The 25,229-nt window shown below is 41.0% G+C and overlaps 1 protein-coding gene across 6 annotated transcripts in view; it reads left to right on the top strand.

Annotated features, from left to right (window-relative positions):
- FARP1 (FERM, ARH/RhoGEF and pleckstrin domain protein 1) overlaps positions 1–25,229 on the top strand; it is a 200,847-nt gene continuing 175,618 nt past the window's right edge. For 5 of the 6 annotated variants that reach the window (XM_054003333.1, XM_054003323.1, XM_054003316.1 and 2 more), the window contains exon 1: positions 1–235. The gene's annotated coding sequence lies outside the window, so the exon portion shown is untranslated. Of the gene's footprint in view, positions 236–1,023; positions 1,092–25,229 lie in introns of those variants that run through there. The other variant, XM_054003300.1, reaches the window with a different exon arrangement.

Genomic DNA, 25,229 nt, shown 5'->3' with positions numbered 1-25,229 from the left:
CCTCCGCGCCGGCCCGGTGGGCTCCCCCCGCTGCCAAGCCGGACATGGCGACCCTGCTCCTGCGAGCCCCTGGCTGTCCTCCTCTCCCTGCCGCCGCCGCTCCTGCCGCCGCCTTCTCCTCCTCCCCGCGGAGCTTTTAATGGCTCGGACCTCCGGCGGCCAAGCGCGACTGCCCCTGCACCAGCCGCAGCGAGGAGAGCCGGCGGGAGCCCACGCCGCCCCAGCCCCGCGCACGGTAAGGGCGGCACACGGCAAACAATGGGGCCGGGCGGGAGCGGCGGCGGGTGGCGCCCGCCCCGCCGGGCACCGCGGCCGGGGCTGCGGAGCGAGCGGCGGGACCCGCCCGCGGGGCGGCCGGCAGCCGGCGGCCCCGAGCGCCGCCCCCGGCACCGCCGCCCCCTCCTCGGGCGGTGACAGCCCGGCGGACACCCCGCTCGGCCCCGCGTAATCCCATTACCGCGGGTAATCCGCGGGCAGGCTCTGCACAGAGCGGCGCCCGGACCGCTCGCCCTTCCCCGCGTCCCCGGGCTATCGCGGCCGGGCGCAGTCCGGGCGGCGGCGAGGGCGGCCGCGCAGCTCCATGCCTTTTGTTTCGCCCCGAGCTGGGACCCGGCCCCCGGTCCCGGTGGCGGGGCGGGAGCCCTGGAGGGACGTGAGGTGCCGGGCGGAGTTGTAGGGGCGGCCCGGGGAAGGGTTTAGCCCAGCCGGCAGCCGGCGGGGAGGTGCCGCTCCCGGGGGCGTGCGAGGGCAGCGCCTTCCTCCCGCCTCGGTTCGGGCCGGCCCGGCGGGGACGGGACGGGCTCCCGCTCGCTCCTGGTCAGGGCCACCACCTCGGGTTTCCTTAGTGGTTGCAGCCGTCCCGTTCTCCCTTCCTCCCTCTCTCCTTCCCATGCAGAGTACGTAGAGATGCCTCCAGCCTGGTGCCCTCGGCACCTCTGCCATCACCTTGCCCGTGTCCAAGCTGGCGAGTTCGCCGGTTTCAAACCGAGCGTTGCCTTCTTTTCGTTATGATCAGCCGCAGAGAGGCGGGAACCGCTGGGCAAAGTTTAGCGTAAACTGCAGTTTATTTCCAGAGCGGGATCTCATGTGCGGTAGGCCTACTTAGTTTTTGTGATACGGCTGCTTTCTCTCTTTTTAAAGCACGCGTAAACTCCGTGGAGTTGATTTAAAGTTGGCGGATTTGCTTGATTGCTGGCATGAAATTACTGTGTAGCCTATCTTTTTCGGCCACAGCCTTCTTACTTGGGTTACCTTCAAAGCGATCTGTCCCTCGAGAGTGGGAAGGTGATTGCTCTAAAAGAACAGCATCGATCAGCTGTTCTGTTATTCATATCCCTCAGATACCTTGACTCCTGCTCCACATTGCTTCCAATTCACAGCAAGCAGCTGATGTTGGAATCAAGCCAAGAAAAATAAAATTCTGGAGGAGGTCAGTTAAGAAAAGCCCCAGAAGTTATCTTTGAATTAAGATATCTCTTTCCTCTACTTTTGGATGTTTATGTGAGAATTGTGATATCTAGGTAACTGGTGGATCTGAGCCTTTTTGAAATGCTCCTGTTTCCCAGGAAAGTCCGAAATCCTCTTAGCTGTGCCTCACGTGTCCGACCTGCTGGGGTCTCGAAGCTGGGGCTGGCTGACAGGAGAGGACAGGACAGGACGGGAGCTGTGTGTGCAGAGCTCACTGCGTTGCTCGTGCTTACCCTGCCATGCACATGAAGGGCCGGGCTCTTGGTGAGGCCGAATGAGAGATACTCATTTTTGCCCTGGCCTTTTCCAGTGTCAGAAGTGTCCGTGCTCAGCAAAGGGTAACAACTCTTGTGCCTCAGGAGTCTCGCCAAATGTTTGTGCTTTTCAATTCAGAACTTCATTCTCTTAGATACGGTTTTGCTCCAGGATTTGGCAGACTCTCCTTTCCTTTGCAAATAACAAAGATGAGGGGTTATATGTAATATATTGAATTACGATGGCTATTTTTGAAAGCTTAGACGTGGCTGTATTGGTCCAAACATGGTGCAAATTCTTTTATCCCCATGGAATTAGTTTCAAATGTAGAACTGCGGATCCCTGTGGAAGGGGTAGTTGGCAGTAGGGCCAGTTTGTCATCATGGGAAGGGCTAGAAAACTATTTCTCAACTTGTTTTTTTTTGCACTATCTTGTGCAGTCAATTAGATTACTGGTTTTTTGCACTCTGTTTTTTGAAATAACCAAACACACTAGGAAAGTGGGCAAAATATTCAACAAACAGCAACATAGAACTGCAAAAAGTCAAAAGTTGGTATGAAATTGAATAAGTAATATCCAAGCTTGACTTTTATTTAATGGCTGGACTTCAGATTGGATTTTTTCCTTTTTTTTTTCCCCCAGGTTGACAGAGTTCATTAGTCATTTTGTAATCAATACCTTTAAACATGCTACTTGTAACCAAACTTTCTGAAATGAAATTGTGGAAGATAAATGACCTAAGGGGAAACACCACTTAAATGTGATGATTTGAAACAGGAAAAAGAAAGACTTGCCCTATGAGATGTATTTCTGCATTAAAACTCAGATGGAGAATTCTGAACTTATAGAGTTGCTCAGTAAATTTTCCCTGCTGATTTTTAGATTAATTAAACTTAGTAAAAAAACCAAACTTCCACGTAAAAAAAAAAATCATGTATGAAGATAATTAGCAGCACTTCTAAAAAGAAAATATATAAAAAATGTTGACATTGATGAATACAAGGCTGCCAGTTCTGGCAGCTTTTTAGATAATGTATGCTTTGTGATGGAGCTATGCAAAAGAAATGCTTCTCTGGTTTGAAATATCCTTACATTAAGTCTTTACTTGCTCTTGGGCATGCTTTTCTTAAAGAGACTGACTGCTGTGGATACTCCCAAACTGTGATGTGTTAGGGCATGAAGTCAGGGAAGGTGGTCCACAGGAGCGTATCGTTTTCATAGTGTTTGCAGGGACAAGTTGGTTGTTGGGCAGAGAAATCCCAGCGCTAAAGAATCGAGTGCTCATGGCCACCTGAGCACGTCCCCTCAGGTTTTACAAGATAAAAGAGAACAATGTTGGCTGTTCCTTGCTTGTTAGTGATTGTCCTTCCCTGTTTCCCCAGACTGGAATTTGAAGTGCAGGGCAGTGCTCTGTCCTTGGCCTCCCCTCTGCTCCATTTGGGGAAAAGCAGATCTGCATCTTGCTGACTGCAGCGGGGATCTTGATCCAGAACTTCCAGAGGGTTGACTCAACTCATCTTTTTAAGCTTACATTCATATTTAGGAAGCATTTTTTGTAACTGTAGGATTGGGTTACAAACCCTGATTATATACATAAATGAAGCTCTCAGTGGATGCTTTCAGCAGTTAAACCTCTGCGTTTCTAATCTTGGTTAAACTCTAGTGCTGAATCAATGTATTAGCCTTGTACTTTTTGTGCTGCACTGTTAGCATTAGGGACTAAGCTTACTGGGTTTGGTTTCTGGTTTAATTTTATTACCCCAACTGTTTTTTCATGGTTCTTGTCTGTGCCAGTGCCCTTATTTTATATTGGCTTTTTTAGAAAAGCATGCTTAAAATGCTGTTTATTGAATTTTGGTCCACCAACTAGTTCTGCTTTTTCTGTTTCTTCTTTTAGAAATTGGCATGTTTATCTTAAAAGGCCCTTTCCAGACTCAATTTCTTGACTTTGAAAGGTTACAGTTTGTGTATTCTCTTTCTCTATATTTTTCCTTTTTTTTGTGTGTACTTTTTTGACTGGCTGAGTAGATGCTGAAGTTTCTAATTTACGGATGGACCACTGAACTCAGGCGAGTAAAGGAACGGCTTGTTTTTCTGGTTGTAAAGGCACAGAAGACTAATTACAGAGGTATAAAAGGTCATCAAGCTCAAGTCAGCTTTGAATTTGTGCAAAATGTCAGTAAATTTGGCCTGTAGAAATGTTGGCAAATTAGACAGTTAGGTCAGTCTTTGTGGGTTGTGGGCGCTATCTTATTTGTCATCAATTGCAGCATGATGAGCTTTCTGACCTTGTCTGTAATGAAGTAAATTTGATTAAATATTATGAGAAAGGAAAATATGATATGCCTTTTGGGGGATTTGAGAAGCAGGGATGATCCTTTGCAACTACATTTCTTTTTCCTTTATTCTGGAAATATAAATGGAGGAAATTGTTCCTCATGCTTGGTTGTCAAAAAGAACTTAAAGAAAAAAAAAGAATGGTGTCTCTGTTAGCTGGTACTCAAATAAAATGAAGATTTGTTGGTGAAGTTCAGGACGGTGTCAAAGTTCTGTTTTCTGTTGATCTCGTGTGGGAACTGATTTTTGTAGTGTGCCCTTCAGTGTTACGCAGTGAAGTCTGTACAACAAAATCTGGTTTTGTGTCACTGTAGAATATGGAGAAAAAAACTTTCCAAGCCATGAAATCTAGGTACTGAGGTTTTCAGGAGAAGATGTTTGTACAATACCAGTTTGTTATTAGGCACGAGGAAAACTGGGAGGGTTGGGTGATATTTTGATGTAAGGCAGGGATGGTGTTTGCAGACATTGTCTTCCCCAGGTTATAAATTGGGTGTAGTGGTAAAAGCTCCCTGGAAAGTGGGAGGCTCTGTCTCTGAGATCCTGCTTCCCTTGCTGGTGATGCCTCGCCTATGCTTTGCTCTGGTGCTTACCATTAAAATCAGGTTTTTGGCATCAGCACTGGAGGTTGCTGACCCATGCTACCCATTTATCAAATGAGTAGCAATGTTAACAATGACTTCAATCCCCATTTCCTTCCAAATATGCTGTCCTAGGGTGGGGAGAAATTAATGGTTTGGACCTTGCAGGGTAACTGAATTTGCCATAATGGAAATATGTTAAGAAGCTGTTACTCTCCCATTTGACATGTAATCCTGCAGTCTTGTAAGGCTCTCTAAATTGCTGTTTCAAGTTCTCTCCCTCGTTAGGGGTAACAAAAGTGAAAAGTTGTGCAACCAAAGTGGACGTTCCCCTCCTCCCCAGAGTCTCTATTGGGTCTCCCCAGAGCATCTATTTCCATAACACCAGGTATTGAGGTGTATCATACACAAAATATTACAGAAATTCAGCAGCAGGAGATGTGTCACACAGCCACTTTTATCTAGGGAAAAGCTGTGACTTTCTGAGCAGAGATACCAGTATCAAGCCGTCCTCGTTTGAAACAACTGTGCTCGAGCTCAGGCACTGTGCTCTGTGTACAGAGGGGAATATAGCATTGCTGCCTCAGGGACAAGCTACTCGGGCACCTGGGTTGTCTTGCACAAAACATTGCTGGGGAAGAAGACACATTTTTGTCAGTCAAAAGATGACTCACTGGTAAACTGGAAATGCTAGCAGTAACAGGAGGGAGTTGGATATTGTTGGATGTTTCCTTTTCTGATCTGAGGCTGCTGCTTCTGCTGGCCATCACTGACTGGCCTTTCTGCATCTTTCACGCCTGATTATTGCAGGCCCAGTAGTTTGATCACTGGTCACTAATAATACTGGTGACTCCTTAATCAAGGGCCTTTATTTTCAGTCACTTGCACCGCAGACATGGATCAAGAAGACATCTGTCAGTGTATTCTGACAGCACGAAGGGTCTATCTGCTCAGTAACCTGAGTGTGTTTAATTGGCTCTTTCTGCACCACATTGGGCATTTTTCTGATGGTTACATTCTTTCAAATAATTTATTTCTGTGCCTGATTAAGAACCTGAGCTGCAGATGTTATGTGTTCACTCCTTCAATCTCTGAGTGTTATTTTTGGATGTGTCCCAGCCTCTGTCTCTCCACTGAACAATACTAAAGGTGTTCCATGGGGACCTTTGCTAGCCTAGCAATGGAGCACCAGCAGGCTGCTCATTAGTCTTTCATGTCTCTCCTTATCAGTTTTACTGAGAAACTCCCTATCACTTCGGTTGCACATGTTAGAATAATTAGGCTTCCTGTTCAGCAGGTTTGTTGGCATTGATTTTGGCCTGAAAGTTCAGGGGAGGGGAAGGATACCATTACATGATATGAAATAGCAATCTTCCATAGTTGCCTTTTTTCATTACAAGTCAGGTTTAAAATGTATTATTGCGCAAAGAGAGGCAGAAATCCCAAGCAGACTTTAATGCTACTTAAAAAGGAGGTGTTGTACCTTCCATTAGTAAATCAGTGAACATAAATCTTAAATTTCTAAGAGGAAAAGAGGATGTGATGATTGCACTGCTCAGTTGGAAGAGGGCTTCACATAATTCAGAGGCTCTGGGATCACAGCAGGTATCAGACAGACTTTGAGCATTTCCCTGGCCACCCTGATTTTCCTGTGATTATGGAGAGGATGGGATGTTGTTTGGGGATTAAGTTTTTTTTTTTTCTGTCCATCTCTCTCATATTTCCAATTATTCTGGAGTTTGCTGTTGCTTGTGACTTACCATCAAAGTTAACTTAATTTGGTTTGGTTTTATTTTGTTAATTCTCTACAGTCTTATGATTGTAGTAACAGCGATTACAACTGAGAAGTCTCTGGCCAGCTATTGCTCTGTATAATAGCAGTGTCTTTTTCAGATTAAGGGAAAGTAGGATTTGTTTAGTTTCTCCTGCCTGAGGTTATTTTCTCAAACATTCAAGCTAAAAAGGAAGGTAAAGCTCTTGTAAAAGTAAGAATCTACAGAAATTATGCTGTGGTTTTTTTTTTTTTTTTTATTTCCCCTCGGGAGTTTCCTATTTTCCAGGAAATTTTTAGTGTTCAGGCTCTTAAAAATACAGAAAATATTAAAGGGAGGAATGGAAAGGGGGTATTCAGTTGCTGTAGCTTTTAGAAAATGAAGAGTATATATAATTTTACGAACTCAATAGTCCCCGTACATTTTAGAAGTTAAACTTTGCGTGAATCTCTGAGATTAGTCTCCTTGGCAAATACTCATTCTTTTTGAATTTGAAGACCTCAGCTCTTATCTTATAATGGTGGGAATTCCTCTTGAAAATCTGTTTTACACTGTGTTTTTAAGACCTAAAGCCATTGTGTTTGCCTTTAACACATTAAACATTCAATAGTGCTTTTTAAACAGAGGCATCAGTTGGTGCATGTGGGAAGATAACTGTATGGTTATGCCATTGTAGCCTGTGTTATTCATTAGCCATTTTGGCTGAATTGATTGGTGTAATGTGGAAAATGATATTGTTTAATGTTTTGGTGCAGAGTGCCATTTTACCCTCCTGTGTCCTTTGAAATGTTGATCATAATTTTCAGTACTATGAAAGAGAAAATACTAGAAACCATTAAAAAAAGCATAAAATGAGCAAAAAGGAAAGTGTATCTACAATGTGTAGTCAATGAATGTTAAACTTGAAGCTAGCAGAAAATACCCTCAAAATGTCTCAATAGCAAATAAATAAAAGACAAAGCAGATGGTGTGATAGTATTGCAGTGGAGAGAAGAGCAAGTGGCTTTACCATTTGAATGTAAAAAATGTTTTAAAAGGCATTCTAATTAAGTGCTGCCCACAGCTCTGCTTTTAATAGTAATGTTTGAATACTGTGAGATAGGTCACAAATGACACAATTCCAAGGGTATAGGATCCATTTGCCTAAAACATGTGAGTCGGAAGTGAGCCTCTACGAGAAGCATTTCTAAACACACTTGGGAGAGAGGAGAAGCTTTTGGTGGTAACTTTATGGGGTAGGCTTTTCCATCTCAGTACTTTCTTTCATACTGTTTGCAATTAAGGCTTGAACAGTAGTGCTGCACCTTTGTTTGTGTGTGTTCTCTGTCTGTACCTCAGTAAACTGGTAGGCAGCTTCAGCCATGCTAGGCAAACAGTGAAGCTTAATTAAAAAGTGAGTGGTGGGTAGAGGAGAGAACTCAGATCACTGCAGCTGTTGCTGGAGGTCACCTGTGCTGCCTGTCAGCTGTCCCTGTGGCACGTGTGTGGCTGGGTGGCCACACAGGAGCTGCCCGGAGCTAATGCAGCCTCCTGCCATCTAATTAGCAAATTAGTAAATAGGACAGTGTCAGGAGAGGGGTCTGGCAGGACAGGGAGTGTGTGGTGGAGCCAACCACGCTGGCTTTTCACCCCATGGAGGCTGAGGGAAGAGCATCCATCGCTTGTGTGGAAACCAGTGGTTATTGGCTCTGTCGGTCACCACGTGTGAGCACTTTTACGTGGTGGCTCTCTGGGGCAGGAAATAAATGTGGCACTAATGAAGCCTGTTCAGAAAGTGAAATCTTCATCAAAAACCTTGCCCATATTGACACCAAGCTCAGTTTCCCACAGTTATCTGGGAATGCTTCCTGGAGCTGTGAAGTAGTGTGACTTTATCTAATGAAGTACCAAAGTGATGATACAGGAGCTGGATATCTGCATGATTTTTAACTCCAGCTGTCCAGCTTTTTAAGTGCAAATCAAGGACTATTTCACGTTCTGAACCAAAAAATTATCTGCTGGGCAATGCCCTGGACTCAAGAATTTGTCCCTTAATTTTGTGTGCAGTGTGTGCACACTGAGGCACCAGAGGAACCACTGGAGCAGTTTCTAGTTGTAATAACGCTTCAAGGATCATTTGAAGCAATGGACAAGCAAAAAACACTTGATGGTAGCTCTCTGCTTCAGAAAACCCTACACAGGGAAGCCATTCCTGTCTTCCTGAAAGAAGAGCATGAACATGATGGAGGCGAGCTAGGGACTAATAGCAGCATGCTGCAAGTGTATGACTGAAAAATCAGATCATCGTTGTGATGGAGTAGGGTGTGTGTATATTTTTCTACAACTGATGAGAAGAGGGAGCTCAGAAGAATTTTCATTTTCTGGAACCAGGATATGTGACCTTTTCATTTTCTCTGCTTTAAAGGAACCCTAACAACCCAACAGTTTATATATTCAAGACAATTCAGACATATATCTGAAAGCATTAAAACTGAAGACAATATGGTTCTTAATTGGGTATTTGCTAGGGTTGTTTTGACTCCCTCAAATCTGTTAGTGGAATTTCTTTGGGCAGTACATAAAACTATTAAATTTTCTTTCAAAGTTCTTTTCCTCAAAAGTGAGAATAATGTTTGAACATATATACATTATGTTATTATTTGAAATATTTAAAGCAGAAAATAGGTGATATAACAAGAACAGCCAATACACAGAGAAAGAATAACCTGTTAAAAGCTGGAATAGTTAGCTGTAGAGATGGTGAGCTGTTTGAGCGTGTACCACAATAGATGGATATAACAGAATTACATTTTTTCTCTTCCTCTGTCATGTAAAGAAAAAAAAAAAAACAACAGAGAGCTAGATATGCCTCTTCATCTTTGTATTTGAATTTTCTGTGTGATCATTGTGATATGACGATATTTTTAGTTGCGGGTTGAGATGTCTGTCTGTCAAGAAAGCTCAAAAAATTTTAATTCTGGTGTAAATGTAATTCAATGGAAAAAATCTGAGGAAGGGTCTGTATTGTACTTTTCTGCCTGCTTTTGTCAAAACAAAATGCCTCCTCTAACCTGAACAAAGTTCTTTCCACTTAAAAGCACACCAGGATTGGAACTGATGCTTGGATGTATGCCATGAAGGGAAAATAGTAGCTGTACAGCTAAAAAATGTCTGCCGAAAAATGTAAAATGTGTCTAGAAGTTTTGAATCCTTGTATCTCTGGCAGTTTTTGGGCTAATCTCAGTGAAGAAAGAATTTCAGAAAAAAGGTGATCTGAGAATGGTTCCAGCTTGGCAAGGAAAATGTGATTTGGAGACATGGAAGAGAAAATTAATCAGAATAATAGCTCTAGCTCTTACAAGGAGATTGAGTGTATTCATGAAATTAATATCTGAAAATTAATTATGAAACCAACATTATTATATATAATATATATATGTTTGTGTGTGTGTGTGTGTGTATGTATGTATCTCAGGATCTAAGAGGATGTTTTAAAATCAGCAGGTTACTCCAGGATTGTTCTGCAGAGGAATTTCCAGGAGTGGAGTAAGAATATCTGCTTTTGTTTTCTCATGGAGTATTTGTATCACAGTAAGCAAACCCACTGCACTACTGTGCAAATGGTCCTTTTGCAATCAGGTGACAGTTTGGTTCAATTCAGAAGAGTCTGAAATGCCTGAGAGCTGGATTGTATTGAACCGGCTGGGTAGAAGTTTCCTAAAGTCTTTTGGCAGTGTGTAACTTGTGAAATAAAATATATTGTAGCAATTTCTGATTTGTATGTATGTATGTTAACCAGTGAGTGAGTTTACTGTAAGCATTAACTTGCTTGTTTATAGAAAACCCTGGAGTAGCCTGTTTTTTTTCACTAAGCTTCCAGATTAAATTTAATTGCAATTTTGTCAGGAGGACAAGCTAGTCTGGTTGCTTTTGAATGTGTTTAAAGAAAGTTTCATAACTCCTTCTTTGGTATTCCTCCAGTAAGGCCTGATCCTTTCTTTGTCTACAATGTTTAAAGCTTGAGGGAACAATAAAGACTCAAATCAATTGGAAGTAATTGCAACTAGATCATCAGCATAGTTTTGTTTAATTTACAGTGTTTATTTAGTGCTGTCTTGTTGAGGAAGTTTAATCAAATTGCTCGTGGTCTAGAGGACTATGGGGAGCAATAGCAACAGCCCAGGTGCTTGTTTTCAGGGCTGTATCTTACATACATATATATATATATATTTGTGTTTGAGAAAGATTTTTAGTATCTGGTGCAGTGGCTGGAGTGTTTCCTCTGTAGCTGATCATGGAGACACAGGGGTTCCACTTGGCTGTGTGCTTTCCCAGTCGTGCAAGTCTTGTATTCCACAGATGCTCTTCCAACACCAAGAGAGAGAAGCTCTGCTTTTATTTTAAAGTCGCACAACAACTTAGGTGAAAAGAGTACTTTAAATACAGTGAATAAGACTGCGTTAGTAGCATCTCTCTGCTATTTTGAAACAGACTTTGGAATAGCCTCTAGAAGCTCTTGGTTCTGTGTTTATTGTTTGTACTTCTTGTTTAATTGTGCTGTGTGCTCATCTGGCCTCCTTGAGGGCTGTGGTGTGCCTGGTGCAATATTTCACTGTGCAGGGCTAGAATCCTTAACCCTCACGTTTGAGAGTGTCTGTGCTATGGGACAGCTTCAGACTGTTTTCTTCAGGGAATAACATGTGATAGGGACAGTTGAAAAGTAAAAGTCTTGACCTTTGAATGCATGGAATGTCACGGGGGATTATCCTTACCCAGTATGCAATGAGTTCATGTTAGAGGGAAAAACAGTAACCCATTTCTTTGTGCCAGTTTCTTTTGTCCACCCTTTAGTTCCCCTTCTTCCCTCTTCATGAAATTCCCATACTCATAGACTCTTTGTGTTTTAGCAGGATTTGTGGGATTTTTTTCAGATTCATTAATAAGGCTGAATTTCTTTCGGGGTAAAAGAAAAAACCTGATGAAAACTGAGGTTCTGGGATTCTATTTCTGTATGTCATGTGTGCTGCTGTTGGCATACCTGGGAAGGACAATTCCTCCTCTGTTAGTTTTAATAACATTTTATTTTAAAAAACCCAACCAGAACAAACCATACTGTTGCCATTGTAAGGCTGATTAGGGAAATGTATTTGATCACTAGAAATTAATGAATCTATGGCTTTTCTACTATAAATAGGGGGAGAAGAGTTTGCCATCGGAATAATTCCATTAATGAAAATTGGATGTTACTGATGCTACTTTTTTCAGGTGTTAAGGATTATTTGGTTTTCTCCAAATCTGCCTATATTGATTATTTGTTCAGTATTAACTTGTTTTCCTGCTTGAATTCTATTCATGTTTTTATTTCTCAACTCCTTTTTTTTTAATGCAGTTACTATCTGTGACAGCATTCCATCATGTTTATCCTTAATATCTGTAGTATTCATAATTTCCACTGATAAGGTAAATGTAGTGGAAGGACACACTGTGTATGTTTTGTAAGTTTCAGTAAGCTTATAGCCACAGCTTCTTCTGACATAGAGTCCTGGAACTAATAAGCAATTTGTTTATATTTTCAACAAAAGTATAAGTATGTAAGTTTTGAGTAATACTCTTTTTCCATTAGTCCTACAGCTTTCTTAACAGTAAGGAAGGAATGCACATCCTTGGAAGCTCATCTCGCATTTTGATGGCCCAATAAAACTATAGTCTTTTTGGCATGAAGCCTTTAAGTGTAACAGATCTTGTATGTGATTGGTACAATTTAGATTGCAAATGGCAAGCCCAGATTCGGACAGTTACCTTAATGGATGTTTTAAAGCCTTTTTTTCCTCCCCTGTGGCTGAAAACAGTCAGTTAAAAATGTTCTTTGTGATCATCACAAGATGCAAATTTAACGTTTTTTAAAAATTCTGTTCTTTTGTTGTGTAAGTTCTACATACACTTTGTTCTGTAAGTATGATAAAAATGCACTTCTTTTTGAGACAGTTACCAACTGTTAAAAGAATATGACTGTTAATGATTTGATTTATTTAGATACTTATTTATTTCAGTAGTTTTTTCCATAAAGAGAAATAATCTTTTTTTCCCCCTATGGATTTACAACTCAATATCTTTTTCTGTCGTTTAACATGAGACACTTTGATCAGTAAACACTTACCTTTTACTCTGTAATGGACAGACCCTTACATTCTGAATGGTAATTACCCTTGATATTACCTGCTTAATTTTTTTCAGTGATTTGTAGGACGAGCTTTGCGATGATTCCATTGCCTGCAGAGCTGTATTTTCAGTGATTGACTAAAGGACAAGTTTTAGGTAACTACAGACTGGAGTCAGTGTTAGTAAGGATCTTGGCAATGGGCTTTTTTGTATCCATAATCTAGTTCAAGGGTGCTCCCTATAAGGACTCAAGTTTTTGTTCAGGCATCTTTCAGATGTCTGAAATACCATGACTTCCATTAAAAGGAAAAGAAAAGTCTGCTTCACAGTTTGTGATCTTACTGTTGGGAATCTTTCCTGCTGGTAAACTGGTCTGTTTCAAACTGCTCTAGTTTCTTCCTAAATTTTTAATCTTCCCACTCACCTTGCAGACCACATCCCTTACATGCTCCCACACTTCATTATTCTGCAGATAGTTTGCTCTCTTGCTGCTCAGCTGTGTCAGTCTCCTCTGTTCCCTGGGAAGCTTTTTCTCTGCCCTGGGTTGTCTGTTTCTAGAGCAGGGAACCTTTGGGACAGAGCACTTCAGGAGGGCTCACAGTGAAGGGGTTTTTCTTCCTGGCAGCTGGCTCTCCAGAAAGATTATGAATAACCTACTTACTGGACCACTGGCATTAGATCTGTCAGTCTCTCTTCTGAATTTTAATAATTTTTATCTCACTGCTGTCTTCCATGATACAGGAAATATTAAATACATTTGCTTTCTTGAAGTGTAATTACTCATTATTTTTATGCCAAGCTGAAGCAGTTTGTGATTAATAATCTCAAGGATCCCTTTTGTGATCATATGCTTAGTCATTTTATCTGTGGTAGTAAGGCATGATGACCTATTTTGGTTAGTATGTCTGGCTTTTGAGCTGCAGGATGATAGCAGAAACATATCTTGGAATTTCTTGGGTATGCTAGAGACAAAATAGGGGAGTAAAATACCAGAAATGTTAGTGGGGCCTGGATTCTGTTCTGTTAGATGTTAGAGGCCTGTGAGACTATGAATGCTTTAAAGGGTCACCCTTGTTTTTAAAAACTGTCTTTAATAAGGAGTTCATTTATGTACTTCAGATCATTTTAGGACCCTTGAAGCAAGCCTGACTTTACTACAGGAATTCAGTAAGGTGTCACTGTGCCTTATATGCATTAACAGAGGTTCTCTGCTTCCTGGCAGTACTGAGTTACTGAGAGAGCCACTAATTTTTTGATGAATACAACGTTGAAGGCTCCTTACTGAATGAATCCATTAAGAGAGCTGCCTAAAGGGTATCTTATTTTTGCAGAACATGCAAAAAGTCAGAGTCACTTTGCAGGCAGAGGGCTGTGGTAACATACTATTTATTTTCCTTAAAGCAATATTGCATTTGGCTGCTTTGCTGGTTCTACATGCTTAGAATTTACTAACTGGGGGGGAAAGATTTTTAAAAAATTGAATACTCATATGCATACTTTTTTTTCCATTACATTGTCTTCCATTAAAAAAAAAAATCTTCTTTTTTCCTTAACTTAGAAGACCTGATGGCTTCATAGGTAGTTGGTTTTTATCCATTTCCCCATCTTATGTACTTCAGAGAGATGAGAACAGAGCCATAAGCCTCCTAAATTCCTAAATAGTATACATTGTATTCCCTAACTGCTAACTAGTCCTAGTAATTGCAAGACTCACACTTCATTGTAAGAAGGATGAAAATGTCAAGTTCATGACTGTGTGCCTGCTTTGTTTAGAAGCAACCTTAGTGCTTTTTCTTGAAGTTTCATTGACAATTGACTTGGTGAAGAAAGAAGTGTAATTCACTTAGAGCCTGAACTTTGTGAGGCAGTGAAACAGGAAAAACTATGGGCTTGGTAAATGGGGATGAAACCCAGGATCCATCAGAGTAAGCCCAGGAGATAATGTGGGTGATGAAACTGCAGGGTTTGGCCTCGAACACAGCTGATAACTGAAGGACAGGAGCAGTTTTTCTGCTGTCTATGGGATGCTCTTGCTGACCTTGCTACATTCCATATGCTGAGAATAGTGTGGTTTTCCTAAGCAGGCCAGAGGTGATCCAGGGAAATCTTTCTGTGAGAAGGGGAGAATTAGGGCTTGTGAGACACGAGCACATAGTGTTCGTGTGGCATTTTTCTTTACATTTTGATTTCTTGCCTATATCCATCATCCCTTACTGCAAAAATGAAGTGTGTTGGTAGTTTTTCAGTACTGTTGTACAGTTATTGAGCAGAAGGAGTTCTAGCTCTGTAATCTCTTAGCAGCAAGTAGAGCTTATCAAAATTGTTGCAAGGCTAGAAAACAGTCTGGTTTGTATTTAGTGTGTATTTTAGTATAGCGAGGTCTTCAGGTCCTTATTGGTGCGAACCTTTTATCCTACATGTGAGCTGCTGTGTGCAGTTTTGCTGCTTGCACACCTTCCAGGGGTTGCTTACAGCTCCCCTGAAGAGTCAGCCTGAACTGTTCAGTTCAGACTTGCAGTTGGTACCACAATCACTGTTTCCTCTTTGGTACCATTCCATAAGAACTTTGAAAGTGGACATAAGCTGCCTTGGTACAGACTTCTCTCGATTTTCCAGAAACACTACTTTTTCCAGGCAGAAATATTCCAGGTGGTGTTTCTTGGAGGAAGAACTTCTATGCTTCTCATCAGTTAAATGGGCTCTCTTTCAACACTTGCTACTTCTGTTTTATTCCTAGATAATCATCTCCATGTTCCAGCATTCTTACTGGCTATTTTTGCAGAGTTGGCAGAAAATTAGGATTATGTACATCAAAGCTTGAAGCACAAGAAGAATTTCAGGTATCTTAATTGAAGACATCACATGAATTAGGTATCTCACAAGCTTAGTGTCTTTTAGATAATTAAGGAACTTCTTTATATTTCAGTATATTTGAATATTAGTGAATCGAAAAATTAATTATGATCCTGAAATCTTAATCTCTCTATGTGTAATCAATCATTCTGTTTTAAATAGCAGTCTTGTTTGTGGTGAAGATGTGTGGTTTAGTTTTTTTTATTTCCTCTGATGCATTTGTAGAGTTGACTTTTAAGGCATCTTAGTGATTTAAGTCTAGTTCCTTCCAAGTGCTGTAGTAAAATTGACATTTTGGTATAAAGAAACAAGGTCTGTGCTAATTTCTGAGACAAAAGGTTTAGGAGCAGTTCATGTAAACAAGATGATACAACACTGAAAAAAGTGTGTAAATGTTGTTTAACCTACTGGTTGTGGAAAAGAGATATCGAAGTAAAGGCAAACACATCATTAAATTGCAAATGAATCTTTGAGATTTATCAGCTGATGGAAATGGAAACAGCATTTCTACAGGAAAATGGCAATAGCAGTTTTAATGTAAAGTTTTGTTCCTACCTAATGTGTTTGGTTTTCAGTAATGACTTAAGTCCTTTGTTTACCTTTCTTTCATTTGAACCAAAAAATGTATCTAAAAATACTTAAAAATATAATCCTGTGCTATCTTTAGGGTTTGTTTGGGGTTTTTTTTTGTTTTGTTTTGTTTTTTGGCAGGTTTTTTTTTTTTGTGTGTGTGGGAGGTGTTTTGGGTTTAGTGGTGTTTTGTTTTCTTTGGTTTTTTTTTTCTTGTTGTTTTGTGTTGTTGTTTTGTTTTGTTTTTGAATTGGCCAAGTTTCTTGTCTTGCTAGTAAAGTATGCATTAAGTCGTGGAGAAGAGTGGAAAGGAACACTGCCAAGGTGCAGACTACAGCATAAGGTTATCTTTCTTAAATGATATGAAGGACACTTGCATCAAAAGCTTGGCTTTTGTGAAATTTTTTTGGTTTGTTTTGGTGGAGTGCTTTTGTTTGTTTGGGTTTGGAGTTTTTTTTGTTATTACATGTGTTTTGCTGCAGAAAAATAACCAGTTCTTGCCAAGCAAGGCTCATGATGCTACTGCTACTAGTCCTGGTCTAGAAAGTTCAGCATCTTAGGAGATGTGTGATTCCAGTGTGCTTGTCTCTGAGAGATTATCACCTCACTTTTCCCTGCAGGCTGCTTTGTGCATGGCTGCTTGTGTATTCAGAAGAGACTTGTCCCCTCCACATGGGAACTTGAATTTCCTGTGATTTCACTTGTTGGGGGGGAAAATGAAATAAACTACAAGCAGATTCTCTTCCTAACCACAATTCCTGGAAACTCTATGTGGTTGTGGACTTGTTTTTTTCTGCTTTTCTTTCTTGATGTGATAATCTCCATTGAGGAATGGAGCAGACAGTTTATTTAAAGACCTGTTATAGCAAAATGTCATTTACATAAGCAGCAGTAGATGTCTTCATGCTTCTGAACTCTCTCTTCCTTTGCAGAGGCTTGGGAGATTTTTTTATGAGTCTAATCAAAAGGATACCCTGTAATGTTAGAGATACTTCAGAAAGCTAAGACTGAAAATTCAAACATTCTCATATATGCTTAAAGAGGCGCTCTGCTTGATCTTTCCTTTTCAGAGTGATCAGAGCTCAGTCCAGTGCTCAGATGCCACTTTTGTTTGTAGTCAAAGGCTTTTTTACCTTCAGTTCTTAGTGAAGTTGAAGGATAAAGAAATGTTCTTGGTGGTGTGGTGGGCCTTTGCAGTGTTCTTTCGTGCCCTTCTTCTCCCTTCAGCCAGCTGTTTCCCTTGTGGTTACATCCAGGCCTTATCTTTACCTTACTGAGACCTTTTTAGTTTTTGTTTGGGTATTACTTAATACTTGTTTCCATTTTTTTTGTAGCATTTGTTTGAAAAATACAAGGATCATAAGCTGCTGAAATTGGAAACATTAAAGAAATTTCAGGTGGTGAAAAAACCCAAGATGGATGAGTATATCTTAAGAAGAGCTTCAAAGGATTTGTAATACATAGGAAATTGTTAAGGCTGATTTCTGCTTGTGTGTTGTACAGGAAGAGAAAAGTTAATGCTGAAAGCATAAGAACATGGGACAAGATAATAAAGGCCTGAGAGGGAAAAGCTGGCATCTTCCTTTTCTAGCATAGTTTTCAAATATCTTCTATTTGGAGCAAACAGTTGACCATACTAATGAGGTCTGGTTTTTCCTGAAGTTGTTATGCTTGCCATAAAAGTCCCAGGTGGTGGTGCATGACTGAATAAACATGATTTTGGGTGTGTATAGGAAAGTATGGGTCACTCATTTTAATGGCCTGTTTCTGTCCTGTTTGACTGGTTGCCTAAAAGTGGCTCTAGAATAAAATTTACCTGCTCCTAAATGATCTGGAGTAATATATTCTGATCTGTATCTAGCACTGGTAACTTACAGAGTAGTACCAGTGAAACATTCATTCATGGAGACATGCCTCATTTTGTTTATTTGAAAACAAAGCAACGCTGCTTTTATTTAAGAAATAGCCTCAGAATTAGTGGTAGTTCAGAGTTATGCAAAGAGAAATGAGATACCAAGAGCTAGACTAGAGCTGTAGCCCAAACACTTTCATGGTTTTGCATGATCTCTAGATAAAACAAAGTGTCGTGGGAACACCAGAAGAGGTGGGGAAGCAGTTGTGTGATGTTGATTCTCTGGATGGAGCTGCACATTGGTGAGTGGCACTGTTTTGAAATCACAGTGGAGAAGTAGGGGCGAGTCACTGAATCAGTCATTTTAGTGCTAATATTGAAATTTTTGGGATTATCACTGAGTGGAGACAAATAAGCCCAAGAACATGATAAAATAAGCACTAACAGATTTACTATCATCTGACAAGTGGTGCTGATATCTCAATGAAGAGTTGGTGGCTGAGCTTTGTTGCTTGACAAGCAGCTCAGATGTATCCCATGTCATGCCTGAGTTATTGTTGATGTTCTCTTTGGTGCAGGAGGGGAAAGGTGGGCAGCTGTTCTGTTGCAGGCCTATCATGGGAGCCAGTAGGAACCTGCTGTGGTTTTATGTGGTTCACGTTATCAGGCTGTACAGCTGTGAGTCTGGGCAGTGGATGAAGGGGATCTCCAGTCCCATTGGCTTCAAATGGTTTGTGCAGAACAGGAGAGCCACCACACACTGTAGAACTTAAGGGGCAGCTGAAGTGGCAACCAAATACAGTGTCGGAACAGATTGGTTGATTTCTTGGAGTTTGAAATTTTTTTTTAAGTTCTGTATGTCTGCATGCACAACATGAAAGAGGCAGAGCAAGAATGCACAAAGCAGTAGAAAGCTTGTTGATTAGCCTGCTATCTGAGAAGAGATTTCAAATTGGGAATTTCTGCGTGACTGATTCCTCCTTCCCAAGGGAAGGATTTTCTCTGGGTTTCAGCTCAATCAGTTTTTCCCAAGAGAAATCACATATATACGGTCTAAATATTTTCTAGTTACTTGAGCTAAAAATGGATGGTGATACTGAAAAATGCAAATTCACTTCTCTCTGGAAGCTCACTTTCTGAAAGGGAACCAAAGTTTGTATACTTTTTTAAAGGCACTTAAAGCATTTTTTTATCAACAGGTGAGAAATGCAACAGAGTAGCTGCTCTGCATGAACTATAATTGTATTTATAATGTGGTGGTAAGGCTGTGCAAGTGGGTAAATATCTCATTGTATGAGTGGGTGCATAAATCTGTTAGTGCTTCGTAAATCTCATCAAGAGGTCATTTTCTTGACATCTCCCAGATTCATTGCTTGCCTGACAGCCATTTTAGGGAGGAGAGCTACAGGCATTGCTGGGGATGTGAAGGCAGAACAACCTTTAATGCTGTTTTGTAGTGCCTTCGGTTTCTAAATCCCTGCAGAAGTAGAGTGGCCTTTTTCTTCTTCCTCCTTTATCTTCCTCATCCCCTTCTGCTACTGACTTTTGGGAAGTGTGCAACTTCTCAAATTACTTTCAAATTCACCAGCGCAGGACCGTAATTGAGCTCAGCCACCTGAAATGGGGGACAGACGCTTCTCTTGTGTAACTCGCCTCTAATGAGGTTTTCAGTACCAGGCCACAAAAAAGAAGTAGGTAAATCTGATTGTTCTATGTAGGCAAAATTACAGACTTTCTATGCCTAACCCAGTCCAGAAACATGTAGCTGTGTTCATGTAAGAGGAACATGTTAAAACAAGTGCAGCTCTCCAATAGGAAGCAAACCTTTGTCTGACTTCTGGCTTCAGCAGGTGCTGCATATGCATGTTCCTTCTTAGGAGATGGGGTTTGCCAGCAATGAAGTTATTTATCCTCAATATTTCCAGGCAGAGGTCTGGCTTAGCCCAGCATTCCACCTCGAATAATAGTCAGTAGTAATACTTACAGGGAAAAATGTTAGTAAAATGGTGATCCCTCCCAGCTTTTGGCAGGCTGTAGTTCAAGGACTTTGAGCAAGAAAGTCATGTCTGCTCCTTTGTTTAACAATCCTTGACAGACTTTCTTTTGTGAATACATCTAACTGTGTATTAATGTATTTTAAATTTTTGCTTTCATAACATCCTGTGTCAATACCATTAATTGTGGTATGGAAAAAGTCCCTCCTTTTCCTCTTGTTTTTAAACCAGCTGCCTGATAAACTTCATGTTCTACTGCTTAATTCATTTATTCCAAGACATAATTTCCTATTTGGTTTCTCCATAATACCATTAATGATTTTATACCTGTCATTTTATCTATCTTTCCTCCTAATCTAAATGCACTTGTTTGCTTAGTTCTCCTTAGGTTGAAGTTGTTTCAGACCTCCCATTGTTGTTACTCTTTGAATCTTTTCTTGATCAGCAGAATGCGTCTCTGAAAATTGTTTGGTGCAGCAGCTGTAGGTGCAGCTACTGTGGTGTTCCTGTCAGGTATCCCTGAGCTGCTCACTCCTGCTGTTCCCTTTGCTTTCTCAGCCAGCACTGAACTCTTCATCTGTGAGTGTGTAGTTCCTGACTTTAATTAAATTGTGGTGACTCCAGGGTTCCCATTCATATTGGCTGCGACTTTGTGGTGTTTGTGAATAAATACCTGACAAATCTGTCTGCAGCTCAGTGTAGTGAGTTGGCTTTACAATTTTGCAGCTTGCTCTGTTTTTCACATAAATAATGACTATACTGAGTAGCACAAATGCAAAACCAGAGCTCTTGTGAAAACTGGCTGTATATTCCTGTGCTGTTTCTTTTAATTTAACCAATTCACATGAGGACCTTCCATTTCTAATTCAATTTCTTTAAAAGCCTGTGGTGAGAGACATTGTCAAAGGTTTGTTAGAGATCCAGGCATGTTATACATATCATACATACTATCATACATACCACATTTCCCTATATATGTCATGGCAAGTTTGCAAAAGAAGTCATGCCATGATGACATTCCTCTGTCATGTTTATTTGCATACCTGCTAATCTGTTCTACAGTTTCTATCAACTTTCTCAGTGTAGAAGTGAGCCTGTAGCTACCAGCCTGTTGTTCCCTTGAGTCCTTTTATTGAAATTGGCAGTACATCCTCAGCTTTTTATATCTTATTTTTTGAGTTTGTCTTAGAGGGAAGCCGGGCAGCATGGTTAATAGTTCTGTGGTGGTATGTTGAAGTGCCTTTAAAATTTCAGGTAAATAGCATCTAAATCTGGTGACCATTCTGTTGGTCCTAAAGTCTGCTCTAATGTTGCTGTGATTTTGACAGTCTTGTGCCTGAACTATCTTCCTGCTCCCGTACACACCTTGCATTTTCCTGAGTTTTGGGAGGGTGGTGGCCAGTTTGTCTCCATTGTCCCTTGGCTCTTCTCAGTAGGTGAGCAGGCTTTCCTTCTGTGCCCTGAGTGCTTCCCATGTGTGAAATAGGAGCTGAAAAGGATGAGGTTGCTGGAAGGCAGCAATATACAGCCATGGGGGAGCACCTCTTTCTGCCTCAGTCCTAGTTTATGTTGCTCCCAAAGCCATGGCAATAATAATATATTGATAGATATGAATTGGCATTTATTGCATTAATTATTTGGATGGACAGTGTAGTTGGATGTAATTGTTTACAATTCTTACCACTCAGAAGAAATTTCCATTTCAATTAAAAAACTTATATAAATGGTTTTTTCCAAATGTTTGGGTTGATAATGGATTTATTTAGTATACTAATGTAAACTCTTTTGTTTTGGATTGTATTCATAACAGGATTTAAATACAACTCTTCAAATGTTTAAGACATGAATAGAATTTTGGATCAGTATTAAGGGTAAGATGTTTATTGTTCCAAAGAGTTAATGTGTGTTTTGATTTTTAAGAAGTTCACAATTGAATGTTTCATATTAATTCCTGCCATTTGATCTTCAGTATTGGTAACAAAGATCCTCAGTCATGTGCAAGCTCTATTTTTGATGAGGATCAGACTTAGCCTGTCATGCCTCTAATGGCTTTCTGGCTGTTTTACTGCTTTTTACTTCCTGTAAAGAAAGAGGTAATTCATTGTTCTAGTTTTAGAGTACTTGAAGTGAGACAGCAGCGCTCTTCTCTTTCTCTTTTACTGACTTCATTTCCTCCTTTCTTCTGTCTTTATGTACGTGGTTATTTTTTGTTGTTCTTCAGTTTGTGTGTGTGTGTCCCCATGGTTTTCCTTAATTGCTTTTTGCTCTGACTGCAGGATCCTGGCTTCTGTGTGTGTGAGGTTTGTGTAGCCGTTTTTATCTAAAGTCTGCCTTTTTCAGTGGCTCCTGAATCAACTTCCCTCCCCTGAATCAATTGAGGTAATGTGGCGTGGTGTTGCTTAGCAATGCTGGAAGCTGATACCGCCTGGATGATGTGTGTGCTGTAACAGCACTGAGCAGAAGAGACTACCTGTCCTCTGTGGTCTGTGCAGAGAAGAAATCTTGCATTTTCTAATGTTTTCAGCATGCTTACCTTTATGTGTTTGGATGGGGTTTTTTTTCTTTATGTTGATGAGTAACAGTTTTAAAGACCTAGAAATGTTCCTCCCCTCCTTCCTCCTGATACATGCAGAAAACTTAGTAGCATGTAGAATCAAAATATAATTGGGATGTCAGTCTTTAAAGAACTGGGTATTTAATTAACTGTCTTGAGATAGGTATGTTTTCTGTCTTCCACCCCACGTACCAAGCAAAGCTGTTATGAAGGCAGAGCTGAGCTTTGTAGGATGTTTCAGTCCTCCAAAGCAGCATAGATTAGCAGCCAATCTGGTGTGCATGGCAGCAGATTAAAAACCAGGATGAATTTAATACCACCAACCACATAAGAATATAGAATGAGCTATTTTGGCAGCATATATAAAGGTGTTAATGGAAATTATTAGCTCTGAAATATTTCTTTAAAATCGTTGAAATCTCTAAATTTTCCACTGTGGGTAGATTTTTTTACTCTCATTTAAATGAGAAAAGAGTGAAGTGTTGTCTCTTCCAGCTTTCTTGTTTTGTAGGTTTTTTATAAAGCTAAGGGAGTATGCATTTTAAAAAAATTAAACTATCTGCTTGTTTTCTTTTTGTTCATTCTTTTCAATAAGAAGCACTAGAAAAATGACATATATTGGAATCAAATATCTTTGAGGCACATTTTTACCAGGTGGTTGCTCTCATTTTCACACAACACTGAATAGCATGGGCGATAACCCTGTGTTTAAGTTGTAGAGTAGGATAACTGTGAAGGTGTTATTTTCCTCTTTCAAACCAATCAGAATACAAACCAAAGTTTTTACTTACAATCCTGGGTAGAAGACAGAGGGGGGTGTTCTCCATCAGCCTGGTAGGAGTGTGGACCCTGACATCTTTCCTTTCTTTGATGGCAGTTACAACGAGTATATATGAATATACTCATACCCTCAGCAGGGATAAATCTTGGTCAGACTCAATTTCTTTGTTTGTTTCATGAAATTATGTTCGTGCTTCAGTAAGCACAAGCCCAACATTCTTTTGCAAAAACTCTGTCTTGGAGTTGGAAGGCTTACAAACTCCTTACAAAGTTCTTACAAATTTTGTGTACAGTTAGGCAAAGTGATTGGGTAAGCAATTGCAGCCCTCAGGTGCTCAGTACCTGCTGTCTCAGTGCTGCTGCCAGATCACCTGTTCCTTTGAGCCTTAGCTCCAGCACTGGACTGCTGATGGGGTGGAAGAAAGGTAATGGTGGGATGGGGACAGGGACCTCCACAGCTGGATCATGGGAGCCCAGCCTGAAGAATGAATCTGGGCACTGAGGGTGCACTTGATGATGTCAAAATACACCCAGAAGTCAAGGATGGTGGAGGTGGAGAGGTGCAGTCTGGAGGCTGATCCCACCTCAGTGCTGTTTATTGGGGTATAAAGGATTGCTTATAAGGCATGGGATTGTTCAATGGGTTGGTCTCTCTGATCAGCTGCTCCTGCCTCTCTTAACCAGTGTTTTTCATAACCAACAAATGCATTTCCAGTAGCCTGATAGTTTATTCATTTCTGGTTTAGACCATTTAATCCATAGGAGGTACTCATTTATCCTTGTCTGTAAGGAAACAAAACATCGAGCTGGCAAGGGGATTTTATAGCAGGTTCATTGCCATGGTTTCAGACAGCCTTACATAGCCTAAAAATAGATTCAGGAAAGAATATTCTCTTGCCTTCCCTACCTCCCCCAGCTCTAACTAATTGGAATTTCCTTTTTTTGTTTGTATGTTTTTGTTGTTGTGGGTTTACTGACTGACAGGTCAGGCAGATTTGTTTGATGTTTTGTTTTAAAGAGGAAAGTTCATCGTAGTATCTAAAACACTGGGGAGTGACTTCCCTGGTAGCGTGCCAAGGCTATAACCTCCTGCTCCTGTCTTCTACACTTCAGTAGTGCCACTCTGGCAGACTGCAGCTCATTACAAACCAGTGTAATAGTCCAAGATGTGTGAGGGACCATCCTGGGCATACCTTGGATAATTATAACCTTGACATTGTCTTCCTTGTGCTGAGCAGGGGAAATGCAGAGAGTACATGATGATGTGCCTTTAGCAGTCTGCACTGCTGCCTGAACAGCATCCTCTTCCAGAGGCCAGCTGGCAGCTTTACTGTGTCTCCTGCAACCCCACAGCTAGGATGTTGCAGACAGGTTGAGGATCATGGATGTAACTAGCAGGACAAGTTTTAAAATACTGCTTTGTGTACAGCAATGCCTGGGCAGCAGCTGCAAGGAGTTAGGGGAGGCAAACTGGGTGACCTCTCCTTCCCCTTCTTGGTGTCCTTGCTGAGACAGCACCAGAGCTACACAGCTTTGGCTGGCGTGCCTAGAGCTGGGCATGGCTTCACTACCTCCAGATTGCAGTGTCATTTGTCTTTGAATGTCAGAAAATGGAGGTGGAACACAGCTTGGCAATTAATATGGTCTCCTCTGATGTGTACTGGCTAAACTATGTTTAGCTTCAGGTTGGGCAGTTGAATTCCTGCCCCCCCACACCCCGGTCTTCAACAGAGGTGTTGACTGCTTCTGTTAGCAGGAGTCCTAGATGCTTTCAGATCTCTCTCCTCAGACAGGAAGGGCATGGGTTGGAATCACACTGATGCCTTGGATTTCCTGCATTGCTTCCTGTTGAATTGCTGGGCCAGAAGCTAATGGAGGGGGGGATACTGTACGCAGCGTTCCACTCCTGAGGCTCGCAGCGTGCCTATTTATGTTTGAAAGCAAGTAAATAACCCCACAGCAGCCTTATCAACTCATGTCTTTTAGTGTCAGGTTTTGGAGCCAAAGGAAAGTGTTCTGGGTTGGGTTGCAAAGGGGAAAAAACCCATGTGCTCTCTAAGTGGGTTGTTTGGTGA

This window comes from Vidua macroura, chromosome 2 (genome assembly GCF_024509145.1).
Source record: "Vidua macroura isolate BioBank_ID:100142 chromosome 2, ASM2450914v1, whole genome shotgun sequence".
Classification (NCBI taxonomy): domain Eukaryota; kingdom Metazoa; phylum Chordata; class Aves; order Passeriformes; family Viduidae; genus Vidua; species Vidua macroura.
This window is presented reverse-complemented; position numbering and strand designations above follow the sequence as displayed.